Below are 18,288 nucleotides of genomic sequence, written 5' to 3'. Positions count from 1 at the left end.
ATTGACCATCCAGCGCAACTCTATGGTTCATCAAATTGTCAACCTCCTTCATTCTTTGTAACAAATTACTCTGAATCGAGAAAGCTTTTGGGTAAATATTGCCATTATTGATTTCCTGCGCCGTTTTCCGCTGTCTCACTTTTCACTTGCACCGTTCCAAAGGCCGTGGCTTACAAAGATAATGCCCCGGGCATCACGAACAATGGGCAGCTCTATCCACCACCACTTGTTTTTTATTGTTTACAGAGACGAGTGTTGTCATTCTCACCTTTTCCGTGACGGTGCTGCTCTGAACCCTCTGTTTAATTGTTTCAGCGTAACCATAATGACCACTGATGTGGAGTGCTTAAAATGTCTATGGGACAGGTGTGACATCCCAGCAGGGAAGAAAACTGTGTCTCTGCCATTCCATTCACAAGTAGACAACGGGGTGCCCTGCACTACGGTAAAGGACAGCATAAGAATCCATCCACAGGCGATTAATAGGTGGAGACAGTGCTACAACAGAAGCATTTTGCTTTGGAAAGAAGTTTGTATGAAGTTAGAACAAACCTGTTAATAGTAGTTTGTTAAATTGTCTTAGTGCTTGGAGTTCTTGCATTATTTGCAGTGGGATTTAAAAATTCACTGAACAAAATACATTTTTTGTGTTGAAAAAAATATTATATAAATTCTGTTTAATGTACATGATATATAACTCTATATCGGTGCTATTATTCAGTAAAACACTTTTTTTCGGTCACTAGGACCATAAAAGCGGAATACATAAAATACATATTTACAAATCGACAACAGCTCTAAACTTGCAAGGGTAAAACTGCGAGGATAATTAACAAGCATTGGCATAGCCAATAGGTCTCGCCTTTGGGACCTTATAAGTGTTTAGCCATGCAACAGTTGATGTTGCTGCACCAAGGATATTGTGCTGCATAACTAAATACTTATAAGGTTCCAAAAGCGGGACCTATTGGCTATGCCAATGCTTGTTTTGGTCTTGCTTTAGCGAAGATATTTTGCATTCGATGAAAATATACATAATATACGCAATTACAAATAGCGGCTTTCAGTCTGTCCTCTTCATTCATTAGTCTGCTGTAGTGTAATTCACATTTTGCTTTCACTAAACACAGTATGGGACAAAGTCAGCCACTTCGGCCGTCGGCCTACCTAGCTTTGACCAACAAAATTCTACTGTTGGACAGACGTGCACCTTGGCAGGTGTGGAATCTAATCTCTCATGCGTCCTCAACAAGCTAGGAGTGTTTGCCCATTGAGGCAGTTGCTGTAGTCTGTTACACCCTACGCTCTCAATCAGAATGTAAACATAAGGTGTTTGAACTAAAACCTCACTGCTGTGGTGAGATGGGGTGGATGTGGACATCGAAGAAGTCTGCTATTGCCATTAACCCTCTCCCAAACACCCTCCCCCTCTGTGTTGCTTGCTTCCCTTTGACGTGGCCAGTGCTGTTCATAACATATCACTTGTATTTATTTTAAGCCGTGCTGCTGTACAACATGGCTAGAAAAAATAATTTGGCAAACCTAATACCTCACTCGTAAGGGAATCTTGGTGGAGTCGCCAATGCTTGTTGCTTTTAGGTAACATGCCCGGATACATTTAAAGATCCATCTGGCAATGACAGCTTTTGATATTGGGTGTCCATTATGAGGTTTGGCACTGGTGACAAAATCAGCTTAGTTTTGAGAAAAGGCTTCTGCCAATGTAGTACATTAAGGCTCTTGATATCTAGGGTGTGAAGAACTCTCAGCTACAGAGTCTGGGTGAGGAAAGAAGACTAGTAGCTCAATTGTCTGATTAAGGTAGAAGCGAGTGGCCTCTTTTGGAATACATTTTGGGTCAGTTCAGAGGACACCCCTATCCTAATGGACCTGGATAAAGGGCTTGCAATTCTCTTAACCACCATAACGAAGTGAAAGCTATATAAAACAAGCATTGGCATAGCCAATAGGTCTCGCCTTTGGGACCTTAGAAGCCTTATAGCCGCACAGACATGTGATCAAAAATTATATGAGAGGTGAAAGAACTGGATGCCTTCATTCCACCGAGGTCTGGGCAATCAGGGAGAATATGGGCAGTACAATGTGTGAAAACAAAAGGATTATAAATATGTTGATATGGCACTTTGAGTGTAACTAACCCTCAGCGGGTCCGTCCAGAAAGTGTTTTTACTCCCACTGAGGCATGTCAAGGTAATAAAAGTGAGACTCAAAGGGCAAAATGCTTCAGAGACAGGAAGCCCCTTGAACGGCTGCCCATCAAAGCATACACCCTCTCATGGCTACCCATCCAAGCAAGCACCCTCTCATGGCTGCCCATCTAAGCAAGCACCATCTCACAGCTGACCATCCAAGCATGCACCATCTCACGGCTGCCCATCCAAGCATGCACCCTCTCACGGCTGCCCATTCAAGCAAGCACCATCTCACGGCTGTCCATTTTAGGCAAGCAAAACAAAGTGTGACTCGCGCTGTGCGAGTCACCTAAGGTTGCACAGCCTTATGCACATTTGTGATCAATATTATCCACGTACTCAAAAGTATTCAAAAGATTCAGTCTATTTATTTCTTTTCATTGTTCAACGTTTGTCCATCACATCAAATGTACGAAATTCCAAAATTTTCTTCCATTTTATTTGCTCAGGACTTGCCCATCCGGGCCAAATCACAGGCATGTTATGAAACTCGAATCCTCCGTTAAAACTAAACATCACCCAATGCATTTCGGTCCTTACGACCTTCCTCAGGGCTAACTACAATAATAAATAAATATCTGTCAGACAAACGAAATTATTATTGTACAGCAACTGTAAATTAACCAACTCTTTCAACCCGTGCCCCTTCAATGAGAATTGCAATGTTATTGAAAATGATACTCGATTCCAGCTTCTACGTGTGTATTCAATACCATTCACCCCCTATCCTCCAGTGCTTAACAAACCCCACCCATCAAACAGTGCTCCATCATCCTACTTACAAACACAACTCACAATGATCCCACTAATACAACTAATCAGTTACCCGTGATATCTCCTGCAAGAATCCTCCCTAGTTTACACCTTTTCAACTGTACGATTTTGAATGATTCAGTCCCCAATTCTTACCTACGGTGATCCTGCCACGTCCGAACAGCGTGCCTCTATTCTCTTGCATTTGAAACATAATCAAATTTAAATCACCCTGCGCAACTGCTTAAAAAACCACTCGTGGCTTCCCCAGCTGTAAACAATTCGTATCACCTGACCGTACTCTCCACCCTCCAGGATTCTCCTACAACCCAACTACAGTACCGACAATCCATCTAATGTGAACTCCGCGTAATCATACACCGGCATTTCCCAACTTGTGCCAAACTACCCCATCATCTCCCCCATTAATAAACCAAAATTCATAGTGCTCTCCCCTGTTGCTATCCAAAAATTTCTTGAAAGAAACATTTTAAGTGCAAAATTATAAATTGCCCCGTTACCAGTATCCACTTCCCCCGCCTGTAAAGCAAACATTAATTTGGTCGCCCTCTGACATATAACGAACATTCCTTAATGAGTGAAAAAATCTTTCCCATTATTTCTATCATTAACACTCCATAATCAACCTAGCATTCACCAAAAAATAAATAAATAGTGTCCATGATATTCCAACAATTAAATGCTGCCAATAGTGCTTTGCTGACATATGAATACTCCATGTTCTTAATCTTCTTCCAGCCAGTGACTCCTTTCAACGGCCTTTGACGTGGAAAGCATTACTTTTTAAAGCTCCGTACTTCAATTTTCCAGTTGGGGTGCTTAACAAGGTTGAGACGAAAGGTTATGAAATTTTAAGCAAGCGCCATCTCACTGCTGCCCATCCAAGCATGCACCCTCTTACTGCTGCCCATCCAAGCAAGCACCCTCTCACGGCTGCCCATCTAAGCATGCACCATCTCACGGCTGCCCATCCAAGCAAGCACCATCTACGGCTGCCCATCCAAGCAAGCGCTATCTACAGCTGCCCATTCAAGCAAGCACCCTCTCACGTCTGCCCATCCAAGCAAGCACCCTCTCATGGCTGCCCATCCGAGCATGCACCCTCTCGCGGCTGCCCAATCAAGCAAGCACCATCTCACGGCTGCCCATTCAAGCAAGCACCATCTCACGGCTGCCCATCCAAGCATGCACCCTCTCACGGCTGCCCATTCAAGCAAGTACCATCTCACGGCTGCCCATTCAAGCAAGCACCATCTCACGGCTGCCCATCCAAGCAAGCACCATCTCACGGCTGCCCATCCAAGCATGCACCCGCTTACCGCTGCCCATCCAAGCATGCACCCGCTTACCGCTGCCCATCCAAGCATGCACCCTCTTACGGCTGCCCATCCAAGCAAGCACCCTCTCACGGCTGCCCATTCAATCATGCGCCACGGCAGACGCAACAGGTGCGAACCACCAGACAAATGCGATTACACTTAGAATAAAAGCTAGAGCCGTGGGAGAAAAAACCACCAGACAGCCCACAGCACTATAGGCCACGCCAGTCACTGGGAAACTAATGTTGTACAAATGTTAGTAAAAGGAAGGTCTTTAAGTGGGCACTGACAGTTCTAAAAAGCAGGTGCTAAGACGGGTCCCTCTCGGGCTCTACGTTTTTGCCCTCACCCTCAGGATGAAAAAATATACATATATTAATAGCAGCTGCAGCACTACACTTTACTGCCTTTGATGTAACTTCAAAGGGACTCGTTATCGTTCTTTCATAGTCTCATAATTTCTGAACTGAAGCATTTTCAATATTATATACAGGAGCTACAGTTGTTGCTTATTTAGCTTATGCAACTAACAAGCATTGAAAAAGCCAATAGCACTTGTTGTAGGTGTAATGTTACTTTTTTGCAGTATATATATCTGGATGCAATGACAGAAGTGGCAAAATACCAGTCGGGAGAGCGGTGGGGCTGCACACTAAGCTAAGCACAGATTTTCAGTTTATGTGTTTTAACCACGCCCTTAATTACATCGGCCACGCCCCTTTGAGAGACCTCCAGTTTTTCATCCCACTTAAAGCCCAGATACGTATGCCAGTCCTGAAGCTTTCAAGCCAATGGACTAGAAATTGCTTCTCGAATACTGTACAGAGACTTCACTGTGGATATTGCAAGAAGGATAACAGTCCCACAGAGAACAAGTGGGATTATCAAAGAACACGAAGAAACGAAGGAGGGAGAGGCGGAAATTATGACGCGCATAGCAGAAACTGCTGCCCGGTGATAACAGAGTGACAGACTGTTTACGGAAACAACATCCGATATCCATGCCACCGACAGATATTTTTGGAAAATACCTTTAAATACATGAAGAGAAAGAGTGACTTTCAGTACCTTGCAGCTGCGGGAGGGCTGAGGAGAGGCGTGTCCCCTTCTCCCAGGGTGCTGCACTCCATCCGTCAGTCTGTCCTGGCAAAGGGAAAGGCACACAAGAACTTGAACGCACTCACACCTACATAAAGGAATGTCGCTTGAAGGGACAGACGAGACCCAACAATTCATAATGTGAGGGCTGAGCCAGGCACCGCCAGAACACAATGCTTCCCTTGACAAGGGAGCCTCGGGGGGAGGAGCGTACATATTAACAAGCCATTGCAAATAACATGAACACACGCCCGTGAAAATGAAAGCCACTACGCTAAGTGTTGAAACATGATACAGACCACATGGCACCCTACGCGTCGCTGCTCACTCCCGCAAGGTGGATGCCGCCACACGCACGAGTGTCAGAAAAGTGCAGACCAATTCCAAAAGGTCACCTCTTAGGGCAACGCATGCGCGCTGCACTAGGCTCGACCTAAAAAATAAGGAAAGCTGCTTCCAAGAAAGAAACTGCAAAGAACATGAATGTAACTGCTCAAATACCTTTGAGCCTAGTAAGTACAATAATAAGGTTCCATAAACGGAATTGTGGCACTCTAGGTGGAATCACGCTTTTAAGACCTTGCATAAAAGTCTTAATGACAAGAATTTTCAAAAGAATGCCCTATATTTTGTATTTTTGCTGCAATGGCTGCAAGATGTAGTTGTATTGAAATGTAGGCTTAGCCTGATTTTTGAAGGTGAAGTAAATAATAGTCTACATCTTGGACTGCAGATTTAAGAGGGTCTAGATTTCTGAAGTTACCGTAGTGGACATATCTTTTCCACTTCGCTGTGTAGCAAGCCATAGTAGCTCTTATTTTAAAACATCCATCTGTTCTTGTGGAAGATTTAAATAACCTAATTCTCAGACCTCAAGTGTGCGATTGAGTTATCTGGGGCATGGATGTCTGTTTACATTGTTCCTGAGTGAGAAAGCCCAGCCTGTAACGTGAGCTTCTTGTGTGGAGTTACAGACATCACTAGTAGGATGGAAAATCATTGCTGTCTAGCTCATGTGGTGCCTACCAGGAAAAGAGCAAAAGATATTTGCAGCAGCTTCCAGACCAGTGGGAGAGGAGGAAAAGCAAAGGCAAATATCCCTGGCCGGTTCATCCAGAGTGCATTGCCCAAGGACTCTAGGATTTGAAACAAGGAGGCAAACCTCTGGCATTTTGTACAGCGAAGAGTAGTATTTGTGGAACCCCCGCCACCTCTTGAGGTAGGGGGTAGGACATGTGGATGGAGTTCCCACTTGTGGACCTGTTGCTGCATCCTTCTGAGCAAGTAGCAAAGTCACTGACGACTCCCAGTAGTTACTCCATTTAAAGGTGTTTCTAATGGTAAACCACCCAATGCCAAATCTTCTGCACAAGTCCCGAAAGCCATAGCGAGCGAATGTACCAGTTTCTGGAGGTAATAAATGGCTGTCATATTGTCAGTCCTGACCAATACCATCTTGCCCTGGGTGTTTTGAAAGAAAGCTTTGAGCGCTAGTTGGAAAGCAAGGAGCTTGAAGTATTTAATGTGAAGCTCCTTTTGCAGGGGTGACCAGAGATCCTGAACCGTGATATCAAGGAGATGAGTCCCCCCACCCCAGCTAGAGAGAGGCATCCGTTGTGATGGTTGCTTGCGGAACAGGGTCTATAAAAGGTTTCGCCCGCACCAGATTGTTGCTGTTTCACCATTGCAGAAAGCAAAGAATACTGGCCTTTAGCAACACTAGATCCTGCAGATGACCCTCCACTTATGACCACTGTCAACAGACACTCTTGTAGCTGACACATGTGTAATTTGGCATGGGAGATTATGGCTAAACAGGGAGCCACCATCCCTAGAAGACTCATGACTGTTCTGAATACAAAACAAGGCACTAGTTGCAGTACGGATAGTACTCTTTGTGTCTAGTTACTTTTGCAAATCAGTGTGATATGCATAGTTATCACACTGAGACATTTCTTAGACAAAAGGTAAGTGATTCACCTTTAGTACATTTGCAGTTTTTCAATGTGTCATACAAACCAACTACACACTTAAAATAATTTTTAAGGAAAAGCAGTCAATACAATCCTATGGAAGGAAATGCAGGTAACGGTTTGCAGGTAAGTACTTATTGTAGGAGAAGGTATTCTGGGGATAGAACCAGGGTTCCCCCAGGGTCGAGGATGCGCTCTTAAAACACCCTCAGCGGCATTAGGGCAGCCAGAAGCAGAGTGCTGAGGCCCAATGTTATCCAATGGGGGCTAGGGGGTCTCCGGTTGGTGGCTGCTCACAAGCAGGCCACGAGGTTGTGGGAGCAAAGCTCCTGGTGTTAGGCTCAGGGCAAAGGGAGATCAGAGTTAGTACACAAGGTGCCTCCGCAGCGGTGTAGAGGCGGCTGGGTGCAGGGTGCTGTTTTGGCTTCGGATGCCCTGTTATTTTTAATGGGAGTTGCCAGATTTGGATTTTGACTGCAGGCTCAGTCCAGGAAGACTTCCAGGAGGAACCAACAACTAGGCAGGTAAGTTGGAGGGCTCGGGATGTAGGTGCACCTCGGGTTCTCTTCTCCAGGGCGCAAGCCAGCTGGTTGCAGGGGTTTCTTTAAAGGTCAGATTTCACCTTACCAGGCCACTTGTGGTTGTGGGGGGTCTCCGTGCAGAGGCTGCAGGCGACGTCGGAGAGTCCTGGAGGGGTCAACCCATGGTGGACTCAGACTCTGGAGGGCTGGGGGACCTCGCTGGTTCCGGTAGGCCACTCGGACTCGGGCCATAGGCGTCCGATGCAGTGGTGGGTCCAAGCGTCGGGTTTCTTTGTCCTCAGCAGGTTCAGAGTCTATGTTGGCTGTTTCTTTTGAACAGAGCTGCTGTTCACAGGAGATCCGGTCTTTGTTGAAGGTAGTCAGTCCTCCCAGGGTTTCTGGAGGTTGCTGACTGCAGGACAAGGTGATTTTTGGCGCAGGATCTCTGGAAACTACGGGCCGGTAGGGTGGGGCCGAGTCAGTTCTTCTCTGCAGTCTCCTCTGTTGGGCGTCTTCTTTCGTTCTTCTTCTTCTTAGGTTGCTGGAATCCATCTTCTTGGTTCAGGGGTGCCCCATAAATACTGAATTTAGGGGGCGTTTTAGGGGTCTCAAGGTCAGTAGCCAATGGGCTACTGACCTCAGGGTGCGGCGGATGGAAACAAGTTTTGGTTACAGCGGAGCAATGAGAGTCTGAAGTAGATATGGAGGGATTATGAGAGAAGGAGAATGGGAGAGCTTGTACACTAAGGATTCAGCCACATAACTGGCGTTTTTGTTATTAGGGAGAACGCAAATGATTGTAAAGCTTTGTTGAAGTGAATTGGGCATTTGAAGGAGAGTCTGCCTCCGTGTAGGAGAGGTGAGTGAGAACAAACCGACATGACAAGGTATTAGAATCACAAAATATCCAAGCGCCGTTATAAATGTTGGCTTAGTTGATTTATCTAGGAGGACAGACCCTGTGTGTTTGACACCTATATAAGCGATATTGATGAGTTGGCCCGATTGGTGTACAAAAAATTAATGTAAGTTTGAGAAAGAGATTATTACGATACACCTAGGTGGGCCTGGTTTATAAATTCGTTGGAACTTCCTGGCATTTTTTGTATGTGGTTCAGGAACACCCCAGAGGAAGCTTACTTCACTTTTACTTAGATTTAGCCACAAGGATCGGTGTATCCGGGGCCCCAGTATCTTTACATTCACATGGTGCGTTGTTATCTCTCTGTATGTTCTCCCACTATTGCTGCACGACTTTCGGTGTCACTGAGGGTACTTTTGTTACACAAGTCTCCCCCAGATAGAGCCAGCATGCCACTCTCACACAATAGGTCAGATAAAATTGACTGACAAAAAATATATATGTGTATATATTTATATATATGTTTATTTATGTAGTGTTTACACCATTACCCTTGTCCTGAAGAGGCTGAAGAACATCTAAGGCTGAAACGCACCCACGTCGACATCCTTAGGAGGAGTCTGTAGCATATTAAATAGTGACTTAAATATTGTTTGTTGACAGAATAAGAGCAAAAAATAATAATTCTCTTTGTTTAGCCTTTAATGTCAACTTAGACTACCTCTGAGTGTACCACCCAGAACAAAAGGTGGACACATGAAATATTGATCACGGGTCCTGGCAATGGTAGTAGTTTATGGTTTACTATTATTTGATACTAGTTTGTTTCACAGGTTCTTTTTGTAGATTTAGATGTTGGTAATTGACCAGGTGCCATTGTATATATGTGTCTGTACTAATGAAAACAGAAGTGTTTAAACAAAAAATTGCGAGAGGGTAATTAAGTGTGCTCTACTCGAAAATAAAAATACAATATCAATTCCTCCCTATCAATTCTTGTTCATATAGATATTGTTCCATACCCAGGTTAGAAGAGGGTCATTTGGGTATACCCCGTAAATATATACCTACACCCTTGGTGTGCTCACCCCACGTGGGAGAGTGGGCACAATCCCTTATCCTGATTGGAGAGTGCCTGCCATCTGCAAGATGGCGGACACTGAAGAGTGGGCTTCACCCCGCCTCCCCTACCGGATGGGTGGGGTGGGGTGGGCAAAGGTGGGCACACCGTCTGGGCTGCGCTTATTTTTTCCGCCTGTCTTTCCGTTGAAAAGGAGGGGCGACAGGAAGGGGGTCTACTCCTGATAGCAGGAGGGGCTGGGGGTTGTGTTACAAAGGCAGCAAGGCCTTTGAAGCTCTCCTACCACAGATGTCTCTTCCTGGCCTGGGAGAGGTGTGACCACCTCCTCCCAGGAAAGGCTTTGTTTCTGGGCTCAGGGAGCCAAGGTTCCCACCCCAGGGGTCCAGAAACTTGTCTCGTGGTGGCAGGCTGGTGTGTACCAGTCAGGGAACCCAAGAGAGGATGGTTATTTTTCAGGGGGCATTTCTAAGATTCCCTCTGAGTTCATTTTTCATTAAATCACACACTGGCATCAGTGTGGGTTTATTGTGCTGAGAAGTTTGATACCAAATTTCCCAGTTTTCAGTAAAGCCATTATGGTGCTGTGAAGTTCATAATGACAAACTCCCTGCACCATTAACTCTTAATGGCATTACTGCACTTACAATGTCTAAGAATTGTTCTAGACACTGTAGGGGTACAGGACTCATGCACCTGTACCCTCACCTCTGGTATAGTGCACCTAGCTAGAAGGGTGGCTGACCTATGCCAGGGCAGTGGGTTGTAGGCATGGCACACAGGGATTTGTAAATATGTGAATGTAGTTGCGCACACCTTTACTCTTAAATAAATGTTGTTTTAACACAAACTCTACTCTTGTGCGTGCATCTCAGAAAGAGCTTATCCACCCTCTGACACAATAACAAACATAAACGAGTGACTCTTCACTCGATAACTGGTTGCACAGCATATGCTTAACTTTTCACATTTTAATAATAATCCAATGTGGTGTAAGATTTTTCCAACATAAAACCACAATCAGGACCAAGAACATTAAATCCATTTTAGTTTCACACTGGCACAAACATACAATAGCGCAGTTGAGGTACACAATCTTGGAAAGAGTGGCAATCATAACAGGTCGAGACAATGCGAGAGTGTTATCGCAACGTGAAATTTGGTGGATAAGGAAATTGAACACTCCAACTCCTTGGCGGTTAAATGACAAAATGGATATGATTTGTTTTTTATAATATATGGAACCTGTACAACTTGTGTAGTTCTACCATGCAATAATGCTGTTATGCAGTTTATAGACCATCATGGTTGTTGGCTTTTTCATGTTGGTTGGTTGTTGTTGTTACTGTATCACTGTATTTCTTGCAAACATTCATGGCAAAAATCATTAGTGATCTCAGGACAAGTTTTCATCATCAAGCACGTCACTTTATCTTTATCACTTTACCTCTATAACGCATGAGGTGTGGCCCATGTTTTGGCATTCTGTTACACAGCATGTGTTTTATATATGAATTTTGTGCTGAGGTGATGGGATAGCCATCCTGTATATTGAGGAGTCGTTATGTCATGTTTATGTTACAAAAACATCTCAATGTTATCTTTTACAGATGCCCCTGAAGAATGGATTGTTGGATCCAGAAATGCATTGGGCAACATAAGTTGCGGATGTTTAATTGTTTTATAATTTTGATGCTGGGTTTCTTTATTTTGTATATATTCTAGCAAGAGATTGATGAGAAGGAGCACAATTAATGTATTTACATTGTGATTATGTAATAAATGTTCAAGGATTTCAACAACAAAAAGTTATATATCAAATTGCTTCATTGGATTACTATGAAAATGTGAAAAGGTAAACATATGCTGTGCAACCAGTTATCGAGTGAAGAGTCACTCGTTTATGTTGGACACAGGGATGTGTGCCATGTCGACTCTTCACTTTGTTCTGCGCCACAACACGCAGCCTACAATGGTGGGGGTGTGTGTGTGTCTCCCCTCCCCCCCTCTAAGTATGGCACAATAAGAGTTGCAGCCCTTAGAGGCCTTCCCTGGCCACAGTGCCCTTGTTACCCATGGTACCTTTTACAAGGGACTGATATGTGGCCAGAGAGTTGCCTTTTGGGGGTACAAGGTACAGATTTGGGTAAAGAACACCGGGTCTGGGAACCTGACCGGCATGGACCCAGGGCACTTCAGGTCAAAGTGCATCAGTAGACTGGCAAAAATTGCGTGCGGGGGGGGGGGGGGGGGGGGGGGGGGGTTACTACAACATAAACCGAGCGTCCTACATTTGGTATCAAACATCTCGTATTAATAAACCCACACTGATTCTAGTGATGGATTTATTAATACATGCACCTAGATGGCACCTTAGAGGTGGCCCATGAAACCTACTGTATTGTAATTGCATTTTTATAGCGGTTACTACCCCTGACGAGGCGTCAAAGCTCTTTTTCGGCGAGTAGCACACTACTTCGGAACCCATAAAGGATTAGTGTTGAATTAGCATAGTGAAATATGAAAGTAATTTGAGTGGTAGGTATGTTAGTCAGTTATTCAGATTGAGAAGGGTAGCGGAGGGATAGAAGAAGGGAAGAGGTTTGCATTTATATAGCGCTTGTTACCCCTGATGGGGTGTTGAAGCACTTTTTTGGCGAGTAGCACACTACTCCGGTACCCATAAAGGATTAGTGTTAAACTAGTATATGAAATTTGATAAGTGGACATGTTAGTCTGTTATTTTGATTGAAAAGAAGGCGGAGGTCATAGCAGTTGGGGGATTGGTATGGTATAAGAGGTGAATGAGAGAGTGGATGTAGAGGATATATTGATATAAGTATAGGGTGAGAAATAGGGTAGTACATTGGAAAGAGTAGTAGAAAGAGGTTTAAAATGAGTCAGAGTGTTGAGGTAGAAGATATATTGAGAGAGGGATAGGATGAGAATAGGGTAGTGCATTGAATAGGCTGAATTAGAAGAAAGTAATAAATATATAGATCCATAAGTACATGGAAAGTATATAGATGCATAAAGGAAGTAAGTCTATGTAGATTAAAGATATTGATAGAAGTATAGGGTGAGAAATAGGGTAGTGCATTGAAAGAGTAGTAGATAGAGGTTTGAGATGAGCCAGAGAGTTGAGGTAGAGGATGATTTGAGAGAGGTATAGGGTGAGAAATAGGGTAGTGCATTGTATGGTTTTTTTTAGGAGAAAAGTGATAAATATATAGATCCAAGTACATGGAAGGTAAATAGATGCATAAAGTAGGTAAATATATGTAGATCAAAGATGCATTAGATAAACTCTGGTTTTCAAGTGTTGTACTTAAAAATGTATTTATTTATTTTAAACATAATTATTCTACATGTTTATACAGCAATACATATATATAGGTACATATCTATAATACAAATAAATGCTTATATACAGAATGATAGGCTGTATGTTTCTGTTTGCGTATGGTTCTTATGTGGGAAAAAGCCAATTCTTGAGTAGTTTTCTGAAGATGAGGTGGTTGTCCGTGGATCTTATGTTCGGGGGTAAACTGTTTAATAATTTGGCTGCTTGAACAGAGAAGGATGTGCCACCCATGGTTTTCTCTCTAGTATCTTGGAAATTTGAGGCGAGGTGCCATTCTAGAGCAGAGGACCCTTTATTCAATGTGTTCGGTGATTTTATTTCTGATGAAGAGCGGTCCCATTCCATGTATCGCTTTGTGGGTGATACAAAGCAGCTTGACATGGATCTTCTGGCAACCGGTAACCAATGCAGAGCTTTCAAAGCAGGGAAGATGTGGTTTCGCGGTTTGATATGCAAGAGTAGTCTGGCAGCCAAGTTCTGAATCAGTTGTAGTCTTTTCATGGTCGTTAAAGGTGTTCCGTGGTAGAGGCTAGTGGCGTATTCGAGTTTGGACAGAACAAGGGAGATGGTAGCTTGGACTGTGTGTGGAAATACCAAATCGGGAAATATTTGTCGCAGAGAGTTTGTATAGTAACAAAGCTTGATCTTGCCAGTTTGTCAACTTGGGCATTCATCGATAGCTTGGAGTCCATGGTCATTCCGAGGTTTCTTACTTCCTTCGATACTGTAGGGGTTGATCCCAGTTTATCAGGCCAGACGGCAAGCGGGTCATAATGTTTCCAATCGCCACACATGAATATATCCATTTTGGAAGTGTTCAATTTGAGATGGCTCCAAGTCATCCATTGATCCACGGCTCTGAGACAACTGAAAATCGGCGAGCCTCCTATTTCTTTGTGGTAGTCTAGTTGAAGGAGAATTTGCGTGTTATCTGCATAGTTATAGCACGTGAGGTGAAATTGATTGATCAGTACCGGTAATGACTACATGTAGATGTTGAAAATCATGGGTGAGATAATAGAGCCTTGAGGGACCCCTGCGTTTGTGGAGTACAGTTTGGACGAGAAAGGTGGGGTATGGATGACATTAGTTCTGTTTTGAAGGTAGGACGTGATCCAGTGTAGAGCAATCCCCTCTATGCCGGCTTCGTAGAGTCTTTGTATCGTGTGTCATGGTCAACCGTGCCAAAGGCAGCTGAGAGGTCCAAGAAGAGTAGCACAGCAAGAGGGCAGATTCTGTTCCTCTTCCTGGACGGAATCCTGTTTGGAAGTCTGAAAGTATGCCATTCTCTTCCATGAAATGTGACATCTGGTCAAACGCTACTCTTTCTATCAGTTTACCCCGGAAAGGTCCATTTGTAATGGTTCTGCAGTTGTCAAGGTTCAGCGGGTCCACGTTCGTATTCTTCAGTAAAGGGCCTATGTTTGGCTTTTTGGATTCTTCTGGAAATATTCCAGTAGTTAAGGAATCTTACTGGAGTGGCAGCAGAGGTTGTTAGAAGATTTGTCTTGAAAGTTTGCAGTGGACATGGGTCAGAGGGGCTGCCAGCAGGCCAGCTTGCTTTGACATTCATTGTGTGAAAATGTGTTGGAAGGAACGGAGAGGCTGGGTTAGTTGGATTGTTGTTTTGTAAAAGGGTTAGTGCTGGTGCTTTGTCTCTGTTTTAAGTAGGAGTCCAACGTGTCTACTTTGTCCGTGTAATGATTTGCCAGTTTGTCTGTGAAATCTTGAGTAAAGGGATGAGTTCCTTCTAGACAATTTGGTTTATGAAATCCATTGAGTATTTTATATTGCAAATTTAGCATTTTGAATTCGGTCTGAATAGTACCTTTTCTTTGCCTTTTTTGATAGCTGACTTGTATTATCTGTTAATTTTCTGTAGTGAAGGTTGTCTAGTTTGGCGTTTGTTTTGAGCAAGGCACGTTGCAGTTTTCTAATTTGTGTTTTTTGTCTTTTATCTCTATATTTCTCCAAGGTGCTTGCTTTCTGTTGCTCTGTTGTGTGGTTTTGAGTGGTATCAGGATATAAAAAGCTTCCTCTAGCCACTCATAGTTTAACAGAATTTTTTGTTTCCAGATCTCAACTGGATGTTAGTTGTGTTATTAAGAGTTCCAAATTGAGTTTGTTCCATGGTCGATAGGTGGATCAATGTAAAGTGGTTTAGGTGAGTGGCTCGGTGTTGTTTTATGTTGGAAAGCAAGCAAGTGTTGGTCTAACCATGTGACTAAAGTTATGGTTTGAAAGGTAAGTAGTTCGGTATTAGCAAAAATGACATCTAGGATGTGTCCAGCGATGTGTGGGGGTTTGTGGACAATTTGATGCAGGTTCAGTGCGTCTAGACCAGTGATTATTGTGGTTGTATGACTAAATCACTACCACTTTAACAATGAATGCCTTGACCACGAAGGCTCTACCACTACCCGAGCCAAACCACTATTTTATTTTCAACGACTTACTAAACCACAAACATTTATCATTTTCCATATTTCCTAATTCTAATACTACATTCTCGTAAATGCATTTTTATATTACGGCACATAAATGTAATTTTATTAAACTTGTCTTTTTAATATTACTTTTTTTATGTATTTCATCTTTAATTTATTTATTTTTTAAATTAAAAATTTCAAATATTGACGAATTTACAAATTGACACTAATCTACGCTAAATTACAATAAAATAATCCATCTTTGTTTTCGATTTTGATTACAATTCTTACTTTATTTTATTTAAAATAACACCAAATTCACTAATTTAAACTATATTTAAATAGCAAGTTCTTTTCGCACATATTTTTTTTTCCAAATTAAAAATGGCCATTTTCCGTTTTGTCACCATTTCAAATCTGTCAACCATTCCCATTTCACACAGATCAAGATCGTATCTTTGAATAATAAACCAACAGTGCCGTCTACTGGCCTAATACAGTAAATTATATTTAATACTAATACATTCCTAACTTGTTTAAAATTAAACACCTTACATCCCTTTCCTAATTTCAATTATTTTAATATAGGTACACATTCATTTAGGTTTAATTATTTAATTATTTACACTTACCTCTTTTTTATTAAGTCGTGGTTCATGAACAGTAGTGGTTAATGAAGTCGTGGTTCGGGTAAAGGTCGTTGTTGAGTATTCGTTGTTTAGTACACTCGTGGTTATTGATTCGTTGTTGAGGCCATTTCCCGATTATTGTTTTTGGATGGGGCATATTGAGTTTGTCAAACCAAATGTTTATGTCACCCAGAATGCATAGGTTGGAGTGCATTGTTATCAGGTTTGAAACTGTATCTAGAAGTGTGTCGGGGAATGTCGCCTTGCTAGGTGGAGGTCTGTAAAGGAGCAGGAAGTTACAGGAGGAAGACGGTGTAGGATTACATCTGGTGAGAAGAGCCTCACAATTCTTTAGGGAGATGCCGTCAACGTTAGTGATCTGTAATGTTTGACTGCACAGACCAGCTAGGCCACCTCCTTTTTTACCTATACAATTTTGGGTGATCGTTTGCTAGCCTAGAGGAATAGCTTCATACAGGACTGGAGCCAAATCATCTCCCAACCATGATTCAGTTATGAATAGTATGTCTGGTTTTAAGTCAGTGAGAAGGTCGTAGATGTGATGTTTGTTTTTAAAGAGTGATCAAGCATTTATTAGTAGACCGTTTAGAGAATGTGATTTGGAGACAGTGAGACTTTGTTTTGTAGAAGAGTGATCAGTATTGTGTTAGTTTGTAGCAGGTGTATTTTTAGTGCAGGTATTAGCTGTATTAGAATAGCAATTGTGTAGCTGTTCTGTAACGTGATCTCCGTCCAGCAGGCTAAGAAGGCATTTTGGTGGGTCTGCGCATGTTGGTGGTGGAGACGGTGTTTGAGAGTAAGTTGGTGTGCTGTGTTGTTTTTGTGGTGTAACCTTGTTGCGCAGTGTGCTGGCTGACTGCTGTAGACCAGTCTGCCACCACAAACAGTGCGGGCTCTCACCTGTTCGGTGGGGTGCGGTGATACCTATCGGAGGGTGGAAACAATGGCTGCTCCGGACAGAGGGGTTGTCACCTCTTCACAGCAGAATGGCTAAGTGATGAGCATATCAAGGCTGGGTTTAGTAGAAATAGGCTCTCTGGGTCAAGGTTTGCCATCTTCCCACAGGAAGTGGTCATATATAGGGTGTAGTTACCCTAAAGGTAAGTAGCCTATTGGCTATTACCGGTCACTCCGCTTAATGCCCCTACATTTAGTATTAAGGTGGCACCCCTGACACCAGGTACTCAGATTCGACTGATACAGATGAAGAGGACATAGAAGATCTGCTTGAGAAATGATAACTGAAGACTTGCGGTGGAGTTTTGGCACCAAACCCTGTCTGCCCTGCACCAGTCTCGGCAATCGTGACCAGCAACTCGTTCTGCAGCTGAATATCTTCCCAGAACCACTGGATACTTCCAGCCCTTTCGATTTGCCAGCAATCTCCCTTGGAGAAGAAAAGCCAATCCCCTGCAGTCTGCAAGCACCAACAAAGCAAAGTATGGTTCACAGAGTTGCGGCCCCTCTGCCAGCCCAATGCAGCAGCTCCCCAGGAAGAGGTATATGTACTCCTGAAGGTCAGATCTGTTTCCCCCACTGACTAGAGTGGCACAGGACCAGTACCTGAGGTATGGGACCCTTTGCAGAAAACCGAGCCCCTGAGAGTCCAATTTGGACTACCACTACACTAGACCAAGCAGCCGCCGAGAGACGTCAGCACTGCTGAGAATCATCAGCAGAGTGGCCCAGCTGTTCTGATTTTGCACCATAAACCGGCAAGACCGACAACCGCAAGTTCGCCGGATGCAGAGCTCAGCCTACCTTTCCACTCTGCACTCGAGCGCCCCAGCCCAGATACTGACAAGCTGGCTGTGCACCCTTGCTCTCAGGACCGTTGTGACCTGAGCCCCCCATTAGGAGCTCCTAGACTGGTCCCCAAATACCCCTGTGCAGCCTGTTTACACCGGTGTAGCGCGCACAGCTACCAACCTGACGAGCACCTCTGCACCCAGATGCCCCAGGGCAGGTAACAAATAACTGTGGTACTTTGGACCTTGGCCCCCTACG

The 18,288-nt window shown here is 43.6% G+C and overlaps 1 long non-coding RNA gene across 1 annotated transcript in view; it reads left to right on the top strand.

The window, feature by feature from the left end:
* Nucleotides 1-11,584, top strand: part of LOC146833268 (uncharacterized) — a 207,585-nt gene extending 196,001 nt beyond the window's left edge. Inside the window, exon 3 of the long non-coding RNA XR_014960215.1 lies at nt 11,449-11,584. This is a non-coding gene — a long non-coding RNA (uncharacterized LOC146833268). The remainder of the gene's footprint in view (nt 1-11,448) is intronic.
* Nucleotides 11,585-18,288: the final 6,704 nt, after the last annotated feature.

The sequence above is a fragment of the Triturus cristatus genome, chromosome 4_2 (assembly GCF_964204655.1).
Source record: "Triturus cristatus chromosome 4_2, aTriCri1.1, whole genome shotgun sequence".
NCBI lineage: Eukaryota > Metazoa > Chordata > Amphibia > Caudata > Salamandridae > Triturus > Triturus cristatus.
This window is presented reverse-complemented; position numbering and strand designations above follow the sequence as displayed.